The 11,722-nt window shown below is 47.9% G+C and overlaps 1 pseudogene; it reads left to right on the plus strand.

The window, feature by feature from the left end:
* The first annotated feature begins 6,967 nt into the window (after positions 1-6,967).
* On the plus strand, positions 6,968-10,527 carry LOC140397059 (large ribosomal subunit protein eL42-like; annotated as a pseudogene).
* The last annotated feature ends 1,195 nt before the right edge of the window (positions 10,528-11,722 follow it).

Genomic DNA, 11,722 nt, shown 5'->3' on the forward strand with positions numbered 1-11,722 from the left:
GGTGGTGGACTCCTGAGACCATCCTGGTGGGTATCCTCTCCCACCCCACTTGGGCCATCAGTTCCTTGTTCCAAGATGCCCTTTGACACACCGCTCACCTTTGTCCTGCCATTAACACATTCTAATCTCTTAATGTGCCATTATCAGCTCCCTTCTTAGCCTTAATCACCCCATTTACATTCCCTTTGTCTTTTTGTCCACGACATCTTTGTCAATCTCCACCCACCACTGGCCCCCTATCCAGCCCACTGCTGCCCGCACCCCCCTAACAGCATTATAAATCTGACCCCATTTCCAGTCCTCTCCAGCTTTGACAAAGAGTCATCCAGACTCAAAACGTTAGCTCCCTTCTCCCGCTCCACAGATGCTGTCAGACCTGCTGAGATTGCCCAGCGTTTTGTGTTTTCGTTTGTGCGGCGGATGTGTTATTTGCCTCGGAATTCCCAGCCACAATATTTATGCGGCTGGTCTGGTTAAGCTGCTGGTCGATGGTAACCGCCAGGATATTCCTGCTGAGTGTACCAACAAGGGTCACGCTGTTGGGTGTCACGAGAAGATGGTTAGACCATAAGACCATAAGACATAGGAGCGGAAGTAAGGCCATTCGGCCCATCGAGTCCACTCCACCATTCAATCATGGCTGATTTCAACTCAATTTACCCGCTCTCTCTCCATAGCCCTTAATTCCTCGAGAAATCAAGAATTTATCAACTTCTGTCTTAAAGACACTCAACGTCCCGGCCTCCACCGCCCTCTGTGGCAATGAATTCCACAGACCCACCACTCTCTGGCTGAAGAAATTTCTCCTCATCTCTGTTCTAAAGTGACTCCCTTTTATTCTAAGGCTGTGCCCCCGGGTCCGAGTCTCCCCTGCTAATGGAAACAACTTCCCTACATCCACCCTAAGCCATTCATTATCTTGTAAGTTTCTATTAGATCTCCCCTCAACCTCCTAAACTCCAGTGAATATAATCCCAGGATCCTCAGACGTTCATTGTACGTTAGGCCTACCATTCCTGGGATCATCCGTGTGAATCTCCGCTGGACCCGCTCCAGTGCCAGTATGTCCTTCCTGAGGTGTGGGGCCCAAAATTGCTCACGGTATTCTAAATGGGGCCTAACTAGTGCTTTATAAAGCTTCAGAAGTACATCCCTGCTTTTATATTCCAAGCCTCTTGAGATAAATGACAACAATGCATTTGCTTTCTTAATTACGGACTCAACCTGCAAGTTTACCTTTAGAGAATCCTGGACTAGGACTCCCAAGTCCCTTTGCACTTCAGCATTATGAATTTTGTCACCGTTTAGAAAATAGTCCACGCCTCTATTCTTTTTTCCAAAGCGCAAGACCTCGCACTTGCCCACGTTGAATTTCATCAGCCATTTCTTGGACCACTCTCCTAAACTGTCTAAATCTTTCTGCAGCCTCCCCAGCTCCTCCATACTACCTGCCCCTCCATCTATCTTTGTATCATCGGCAAACTTAGCCAGAATGCCCCCAGTCCCGTCTAGATCGTTAATATATAAAGCGAACAGCTGTGGCCCCAACACTGAGCCCTGCGGGACACCGCTCATCACCGGTTGCCATTCCGAAAAAGAACCTTTTATCCCAACTCTCTGCCTTCTGCCTGACAGCCAATCGTCAATCCATGTTAGTACCTTGCCTCGAATACCATGGGCCCTTATTTTACTCAGCAGTCTCCCGTGAGGCACCTTATCAAAGGCCTTTTGGAAGTCAAGATAGATAATATCCATTGGCTCTCCTTGGTCTAACCTATTTGTTATCTCTTCAAAGAATTCTAACACGTTTGTCAGGCACGACCTCCCCTTACTAAATCCATGCTGACTTGTCCTAATCCGACCCTGCACTTCCAAGAATTTAGAAATCTCATCCTTAACAATGGATTCTAAAATCTTGCCAACAACCGAGGTTAGGCTAATTGGCCTATAATTTTCCATCTTTTTCCTTGTTCCCTTCTTGAACAGGGGGGTTACAACAGTGATTTTCCAATCCTCTGGGACTTTCCCTGACTCCGGTGACTTTTGAAAGATCATAACTAACGCCGCCACTATTTCTTCAGCTGTCTCCTTTAAAACTCTAGGATGTAGCCCATCTGGGCCTGGAGGTTTATCAATTTTTAGGCCTCTTAGTTTCTCCAGCACTTTCTCCTTTGTGATGGCTACCATATTCAACTCTGCCCCCTGACTCTCCTGAATTGTTGGGATATTACTCATGTCTTCTACTGTGAAGACTGACGCAAAGTACTTATTTAGTTCCTCAGCTATTTCCTTGTCTCCCATCACTAGATTACCAGCGTCATTTTGGAGCGGCTCAATGTCTACTTTTGCCTCCCGTTTGTTTTTAATGTATTTAAAGAAACTTTTACTATCATTCCTAATGTTACTGGCTAGCCTACCTTCATATTTGATCCTCTCTTTCCTTATTTCTCTCTTTGTTATCCTCTGTTTGTTTTTGTAGACTTCCCAATCTTCTGACTTCCCACTACTCTTTGCCACATTATAGGCTTTCTCTTTTGCTTTGATGCATTCCCTAACTTCCTTTGTCAGCCATGGCTGCCTAATCCCCCCTCTGATAACCTTTCTTTTCTTTGGGATGAACCTCTGTACTGTGTCCTCAATTACTCCCAGAAACTCCTGCCATTGCTGTTCTACTGTCTTTCCCACTAGGCTCTGCTCCCAGTCGAGTTTCGTCAGTTCCTCCCTCATGCCCCTGTAGTTACCTTTATTTAACTGTAACACCTTTACATCTGATTCTACCTACTTTCTTTCAAATTGGAGATTGAATTCTACCATATTGTGATCACTGCCTCCTAAGTGTTCCCTTACTTTAAGATCTTTAATCAAGTCTGGCTCATTACATAACACTAAGTCCAGAATGGCCTGTTCCCTCGTGGGCTCCATCACAAGCTGTTCCAAAAAGCCCTCCTGTAAACATTCAATGAATTCACTTTCCTTGGGTCCACTGGCAGCATTATTTACCCAGTCCACCTGCATATTGAAGTCCCCCATGATCACTGTGACCTTGCCTTTCTGACATGCACTTTCTATTTCGTGGTTCATTTTGTGCCCCCAGTCCTGACCACTGTTAGGAGGCCTGTACATAACTCCCATTATGTTTTTGTTGCCTTTGTGGTTCCTCAACTCTACCCACACAGACTCCACATCATCTGACCCTATGTCGTTTAGTGCTATTGATTTAATTTCATTCCTAATGAACAAGGCAACCCCGCCCCCTCTGCCCACCTCTCTGTCTTTTCGATAGGTTGTGAATCCCTGGATGTTTAAATGCCAGTCCTGAACCCCCTGCAACCACGACTCTGTGATGCCTACCACACCATACCTGCCAGTCACAATCTGGGCCACAAGCTCATCTACCTTGTTCCGTACACTGCGCGCATTTAAATATAGCACCTTTAATTCTCTATTGACCGTCCCTTTTTGTTTTCTTAGTGTGGTGGACCTTGGTTTACTGAGCCTTTCATACACTGTGTCATATTTTGTGGGATTGGGACTATCGTAACCTCTCCTGAGTTTTGTCTTTTCGTGCTTTTTTGTATTCCTAAGCAGCTACGCTTCCCACTGATTACTTCACCTCTTGGTTCCCTGACTTTCCCTTCCCCCCCAATCTCTAGTTTAAAGTCCTATTGACCACTCTATTTATTCTTTTCGCCAGAACACTGGTCCCAGCTCGGTTCAGGTGGAGACCATCCCAAAGGTATAGGTCCCCCCTGTCCCAGAACTGATGCCAGTGTCCCATGAAAAGGAACCCCTCTTTCCCACACCACTCTTTCAGCCACTTGTTAATTTCCCTTATTCTTGCCTCCCTATGCCAATTTGCACGTGGCTCGGGCAGTAATCCGGAGATTATGACCCTTGAGGACCTGTTTTTTAAATTTGAATCCTAGCTCTTTATAATCTCTAAACAGGTCCTCTTTTCTACACTTGCCTATGTTGTTGGTACCGACATGGACCACAACAACTGGATCCTCCCCCTCCCTCTCCAGTATCCTTTCAAGCCGGTCAGAGATGTCCCGCACCCTAGCACCGGGCAGTCAACATACCATGCGGGACTCTTTATCCTGCTCACAAAGGATACTATCTATCCCCCTGATAATAGAATCCCCTACAACTACAACTTGCCTATTTACTCCCTCCCCTTGAATGGCCTGCTGAACCATGGTGCCTTGGTCAGCTGACTCATCCTTCCTGCAGCCCTGTTCCCCATCCACACAGGGAGCAAGTGCCTCATACCTGTTGGACAGGGTCAAGGGCTGAGGCTCCCGAGTTCCTGACTGCTGGTTCTCTTTACCTGCCTGACTTGCAGTCACACCCTGTTGTCCCTGGCCACTGGCAGGATTTAAACTACTTACTCTGACAGGTGTGACTGGTTGGATGCTCTCCTGACGGAGGTTGCTGCCTCTCACTTGTGCGGTGAGGCTGTTGTTGGCCCGATTTCCTCCGGGTCTTGCTGCGTTTGGGGGGTGGACGGCTTCATTATATGAGGAGTGGTGAACTGAATTAAACACTCTGCAATCATTAATGCACATCCCCACTTCTGACCTTCTGACTGTATGCATGGGGAATCATGTGGCACAGGACGACGTTGCCAAACACCTTCTGTCAAGAATAAAGATAGGAGGCCCTGCATGTGGAAATTGCGTTGTAAAGGACCAAGAGGTCAAAGTTCAGCGGCGCGCAGATCATAGTCAATAAAATCATGAAGCCCAAGGCAGGTTGCCTGTGCACTGTCGATGGTAAAGTACCCGAGTAGCTGTTGCCCTTGACAATCACTTTTCTTTTTATTATCACTCTTGTAGGAGGCAGCAGAGATCAATACACGAGGCTGTGCAGAACAATCTTACTCACCTTGGTCGACTAAAAAATAAGATGGAAAAACTCTGGCAGCGCTTCTCATGTCAGAATCGATCAAAGGTCAGATTTGTTCTCCATTAGGTCTTCAGTCGAAAGCAGGGTTTCATATCTCAAGTGAAATGGATTTCTATTCTGCCCGCTATAATCTAATTTCTGGTTTGTGCAATTTATGAGGTGATGGGTCATGAACCATGCTGTCGGATGTCGAAAGTAAGTTTGAAGAGAGTTAATAATAATAATAATCGCTTATTGTCACGAGTAGGTTTCAATGAAGTTACTGTGAAAAGCCCCGAGTCGCCACATTCCAGCGCCTGTTGGGGGGAGGCCGCTGCAGCCAGCGAGCAGCGAGGCATCAGCTGCAGCCCGTGAATGCCTGGGCTTGCCATCTGGTGGGTTAACCGCCCTGTGCATGGAAGCTGGTGATACCCCAGGTTGGCCTCACCTCCGCCTCTCCTGACCCCTCCGCTATCGCCAGACCCCTCGTGTGACATCCAGCGCTGGGTGAGCAGGAATCTCCCAGCTAGGTATTGGGAATAGAGAAGCAATTGGCCGGAATTCTCCGGCCGGCAGCAGGATTCTCTGGTCCCGCCGGTGGCGCACCCCCCCACTCCCTTCCCGTCAAGGATTTCCCGGGCAGCGACGGGTGGCTTCAATGGGAAATCCCATTGACAGCAACGCGGACAGATAATCCCCTCGCCAGCGGATGACGGGCCACCGAGAAACACGTGACCGGGGAAAACCGGAGAATCCAGCCCATAATCTTTGGTCCCCTTGGCAAACTCCGCGGCCTCACCGTTGGCTCCGTCGCTCTCCCCGGCAACCCATCTTGAGGCTGAACCCGAGTGTTCACAGCCTTGGTGTCCCATCTTGTTGCTTCCACCACACGGCAATGGGTGCCTCTTTCCACTGTCCCACTCTGTTCTGGCCTCAGCTTGTTCGCTGCTGAAACCCTCGTTCACAACACTGCTACCTCTGAACTTGACTGTTCTGAAGCATTCCTGTCTAGCCTCTCCTCTGGCAACTCGACGCCATTCAGAACTCTCCTGCCCGAGTCTCTGCTCCCTCCACCCATCTCCGCTCCGCTCGTTCATCTCGTTATGGGCCAGGGTTTAGAGAACCCCAAAGTGTACCATGGAGTTCACCTGACCCACAACTTTTAATAGATTGTGGTTATGGGGAGCACACGGGCCTACCTTACAGGTGTGGTGCACCAGAGCTTTAAAGTACTTTTAAATTAAAACACTTTATTTATGAAACCAGTTAACACTTTATAAACCCACTGTAAACATCTTAACAACTATCAACACCAATAAATCCCCCAAAGAATACAGTACTCTATAAGTAACTCTTAATCTTTCCTTGCAACAGCCATAAGACAAAAAGAACCCTCTTTACAGAAAGACATCAGGTTTAACTTCTCTACTGAGAGCAGTTACCACTTTGAAATCACCAAGTGAACATTCTTTAGCTTGCAGAGATCCATACACATCTTGCTGTGACTGCAGCTTCTCCAAACCTAAAACAAAACTAAACACACCCTGTAGCTGCGAGTACAAAGTGAAAGTAAAAGCAGACAGACAGCCCAGCTCCACCCACCCTCTGACATCACTGCAGCTATCTAATAAACACCCATTTCTTAAAGGTACACCCACGACAGCTATTCGATAAACACCCATTTCTTAAAGGTACTCTCACATGACAATCGACACTTCTCATACACCCCTCGCTCCTGGTTATGGGACATCTCAATTGTAATGACACTCACTCGTGTTTTCAAACCACTCCAGGGCTTCATTCCTTCTTATCCTTGTGATCTCCTCGGGAATTCTGGGGCCTGGGGCAAAATTGAAATAAGGGAAGCAGGTGCCATTGAGTGTAGGTTTCAATGACACGGTGAGGGATTCAGCAAGGAGGAGGAACGTTTAACACAGAAGGAATCAAGGACCAGAGAAGAGAGGGGAGACGATTAGTGTCCAAGAGTTAGAAAGTAAAAGTTGCAAACACATTTGAATTCTAGAATCCTGACTAAACACCAGTAAATTTGAGCAATTTAACGCAAAACGAAGTGCGAAAGATGTCTCGGCTCCAGCACACGTCCACCTTGAGCCAGAGGAAGTATTGGGACGGATTTAACTTGAGAAAGACAGTTCTTTGGGACGGCAGGACTTATGCCTATACCCCTGATGTTGGTCCATTTTCCCAGGTAGGCATAATTTAGATAATCGCAGGAGGCAAGAGGAACCATTGATGCACAGTCTCCCCATGTCTGCGTGGGTTTCACCCCACAACCCAAAGATGTGCAGGGTAGGTGGATTGGCCATGCTAAATTACCCCTTAATTGGAAAAAATGAATTGGGTACTCGAAATTTATATTAAAAAAAAAAGAATGCAGGTAGGGGATTGGAGATAAAATGTTACTCAGTTTTGAACTGGCGACTTTGACAAGTGCCATCGATGGCTCAGTGATCAGCTGCACGAGGTGGAGTGTCCCGTTCAACCTTAAATTCCCCTTTCGCCCATCACGCGAGTGGATGGCAGGAACTCGAAGACTATCACTTGTTGCCCCCGAACCACCCTTGGAAAGGAGAAGTCAAGCCACAATCCTGAACCGCGACAGTCCACCCGGTGGCTCCTTACAACTTGAGTGGCTATTTCTGAGGCCAGTTAAGAGTCAACCGCATAGCTGTGCGCCTGGTGTCACCTGTGGGCCAGACCGGGTCAGGGCGGCGGATTTCCTTCCCAGAAGGATATCAGAGAATCAGATGGATTTTCACACCAATCACGGGTAGTTTGGCATTCATTTTGGAGACTAGCTTTCAACTGAATGTTGTGGGATGAATTCCTGCTCAATCTTCAATGCGCATCGCCTGCTCTCAACTCACCCTAAAGCGGGACCTGGCTTCCTGTGGCATTGCCACCATTGTCATGTAGCAGCAGCAGTCAGTAGCCAGTGACCAGGGATGGTGACCTTGGCTGACTTCTTGCACACGAGCCCGCATGTTGAGAGGGCAGACGTAGGAATCCTACCGTCAATCCAGTTAAAATCCGGCTGGCTAAACACGGGGAGGCCAAAGAGTCTCGCCCTGCGTTTTCCCGTGGATCCCACTTCTGTAAGCTGTTGATTCCGACTCGGTTGCACTTCCTCCCGGTGTCCCTACGTCCCCATGTCCAAACGGCCACATGTCACATCTGAACCTGGACAGCAACAGCAAGGCAGTCGACCGCACGGGGCCTCACAGTTAATTTGGGTGCCCTTCTCCCCAGTGTCCAGATGGGACTGTTCTGGCAGGGGGTCACTGGGAAGTAATCAGGAACAGGTTTTAACAGCACTGCCGGCTACCTCGAACAAACCAGGCTAGGTGCCATAGGGGCTGTGAATGTCTCCGTTTACCGCTTACTGATTCTAACTTAGACTGTGGGTGTGCCATTATAGAGTCAAGTCCACACTCGCCAACATGCACAGAATTCTAATGCACCAAATCACTTCCTTCATACTGACTCATTACTGACTCAGACTCGACACTTCAATGCACAACGCAGGCACATGAAATACTCCAGGGTTTGGAGAATAAACCTCTGAATTCCTGCTAAAGACCCTAACTGAGGCTCGGCCTATTGGACTTCAAGAATTCTCAGTGACGACTCACCACCGCCTCCTCAACTGCAAGTAGGGAAGGGCAGTAAACGCTGCCCCAGCCGGTGCTGCTCACCTCCTGGGAGCGGATAAATGGAATAGCTCAGGAGGAGATCCCCAGCTCCTATTTTCACAACACTGGAGACTTTCGACCCTGGAACCCTCCTGGTGAACCTCTTGTGCACCCTCCGCAGGGTCCTGACATCCTTCCCCAAATCTGGTGCCCAGAAACGGATGACACTCCAGTTGCACTGATGATTTAGCGTAGCTGGGTGGACTGAAGCCATGAGTTTCAATTCTGCACAGCAGCTCACTGTGTGGGTTCTCATTACACTGACATTATAATCAGCAACATCACAATAATTTACAACTTGTAGCCTGTACCTGTGTCAAAGAACAGGTTTCCTTTGTGTGGTAGTCACCACTGTTGTATTATATTGTATATATGGGTATTACGGTAAGGCCCCTGTTCTACAGGTACGGGGGTAGATCCCTGCCTGTTGGCTCCGTCCAGGAGGCGGAGTATAAATGTGTGTGCTCTCCGAACAGCAGCCATTTCATAAGCTGCTGTAGGAGGCCACACATCTTGCTGTAATAAAGCCTCGATTACGTTCTACTCTCGGCTCGTCGTAATTGATAGTGCATCACTTTGCAACCCAGACCCCAGTCCTCCTCTCGATTCCCCCACACGGAAATTCCACGAATTACCAGTGGATTGTAACAGTCCATGACTTTTCCACAGTAATGTTATGCAGATCTATATTCAGCTCTGCTTTCAGGGAAGAAATTACAATGCATTTCAGCTAAAGGCCCCTTTCAACGGATTCTGACAGGGACCATTTTCTGCACAGCCAGATCTCCTCGTCGCTCGTCAGAAACATCAGGCTGGTGGTGACATGATCACTTCGCCACTGGAATTTGGGTTCAAATCTAAGCAAGACTTAACGTACAGAATTGTTACTTACCTGGTGTGCCGGGACTGGGGAAGAGGAGGGGGGGGGGGGGGAGATGCGGGAAACCTGGCGGTCAGGATTCACCCGCCAAGGCTGGGGAGTTTTGCCGCCACCTTCCCTACTTCACAAGAATATGGCAGCACAGCAGCACAAGTGGATAGCACTGTGGCTTCACAGCGCCAGGGTCCCAGGTTCGATTTCACACTGGGCGGAGTCTGCACATTCTCCCCATGTCTGCGTGGGTTTCCTCCGGGTGCTCGGGTTTCCTCCCACAGTCCAAAGACGTACAGGTTAGGTGGATTGGCCATGATAAATTGCCCTTATTGCCCAAAAGGTTAGGAGGGGTCATTGGGTTACGGTGATGGGGTGGAAGTGAGGGCTTAAGTGGGTCGGTGCAGACTCGATGGGCCGAATGGCCTCCTTCTGCACTGTATGTTCTATGTAAGAGAGCCGGTCAGTGAAGGCCGCAGGATCAACAATGGCCAAGCCGGGAGGGAGGGTGGGTGATCTCAGAGGTAATGGTGAGTTGGCGGGAGGGGTGGTGGCGGAGTGTCGATTAGTGCAGGTCTATCACAGGCGTGGGGGGAGAAGAACGATAAATTGGGAGGACAGACGATCTATGGCGGAGAAATCGCGTGGTGGTGAGAAATGGAAGGTCTTGTTGTCGGGAGTGGGGAATCAAAGGCCTGGAAATTGGGATTATTATGTCATTGTCTTATTACGTTTAGGTAAAGGGAATTGATTGATGAACCACCAAAGGCATACAGCAAGAAAGGTCGCGAGCGCCAGCCCCACAAGGTCATCCAGGACGAGGAAAGGAAAGGATTCAGTTTACGCATCGGGTAAGAATCGTGACAGCAAGAGGTATGCTTTCGGTGGACACAAAGACCCTCGAATTTGGAAAAAGGCTCAGACCACAAAGGCGATTGTGCCGAGACTGGAACGCGTGGAGCCCATTTACCCTCAAAGAGAACACTGGCCACCTAGAGCTGCAAGCATTTGGAGTTGGGGGGAGACACGAGGAAGGGCCAAATCATCCAGTTCTAAGGTGCATTCTTGGGAGTGCAGATTCACGATAAAATTGGTGATTGCGAAAGCTTGCATTCCGGGACCGATGGGCACCGCAGGGGTGAGAGTGTGTTATCTCCCCCCCAAAAAAAAATTATTGCAATTTAATTTGTTAAGTTTCCTTTCAGAGTTTTATTGTTGCAGTGTCCCTTTAAGGAGTAGTTAATCTTTCATCAGTCAGTTAGATGTACAGGTACACTCAAAACAGCATTATAAAAGGCACCCAATCAGTTCTTAACAGGGTACAAAGAAAGATTTTTCAGACATGGGGAGACAGGAGGTGAGTTCCTCTCTGCAGGATTCTCAGCCTGGGACATGCTCTGTTAGCCACAGTATTTATATGACTGGTCCACTTCAGTTTCTGGTCAATGGGGACCGCAGGATGTTGATAGAAAGTTGGCTGAAAGTGTCCAATATTGAGGCATTTGCCATCCATACCCAAGTGGGCACAAATCTGTCATATTACTTGGGGGTAATATTTGTTACTCGTTTGTTTATGCCGAGTTGAACTTAACTTTGATGATGACGAATGCTCAAAGTTGTCCAGTGATGACAAATAATTTATTGAGTAACTAATCAATTTACTGCTGAGTTCTTTTCTTCAATACTTTTACTCGTCGTTGAATTAAACAAGATAGATTTAGATTAACAATGAATATTATACTTTACACTCAGAACTTGCTATGTTTCTGTCCTCAAGCTGCAACCCATCTAAAGAGAGCAGGGAAACAGATTGAGGTTGTTTATATACCCCCGGTTAGTGTTGCCCTCTAGTGATCATCTGACTGTACTGACCACACATTAATCCTTCATGTATTTACATATACAGAGATCACGACAAGAACCAAAGCTGAAACCGTTCTTGATTTGCCAACTGTACAAGGTTTCTCACATTCATCAGCAGCCTTCAATTCCAGCCGGCATCCTCTATGGCATACATGAGTCAGCCGGACCTTTCAATAAGATCCCAGCCCCTCCATTTCACTATTTCCATTACCTGCTATGTAATTCATAACTCATCTGAACACCCTTAACTTGAAAACGTCTTACCTGGAATATTCTCTCCAGTGTGTGTGCGGATCAGCAGAACACGGTGGTTGCAAGTTCGTCGAAGAGTCATCGTTAACTGTGCCTTCCATTTATCGCTCCATCTGTCGCTCCACAGGTTGAGCAT

This window comes from Scyliorhinus torazame, chromosome 20 (assembly GCF_047496885.1).
Source record: "Scyliorhinus torazame isolate Kashiwa2021f chromosome 20, sScyTor2.1, whole genome shotgun sequence".
Classification (NCBI taxonomy): Eukaryota; Metazoa; Chordata; class Chondrichthyes; order Carcharhiniformes; family Scyliorhinidae; genus Scyliorhinus; species Scyliorhinus torazame.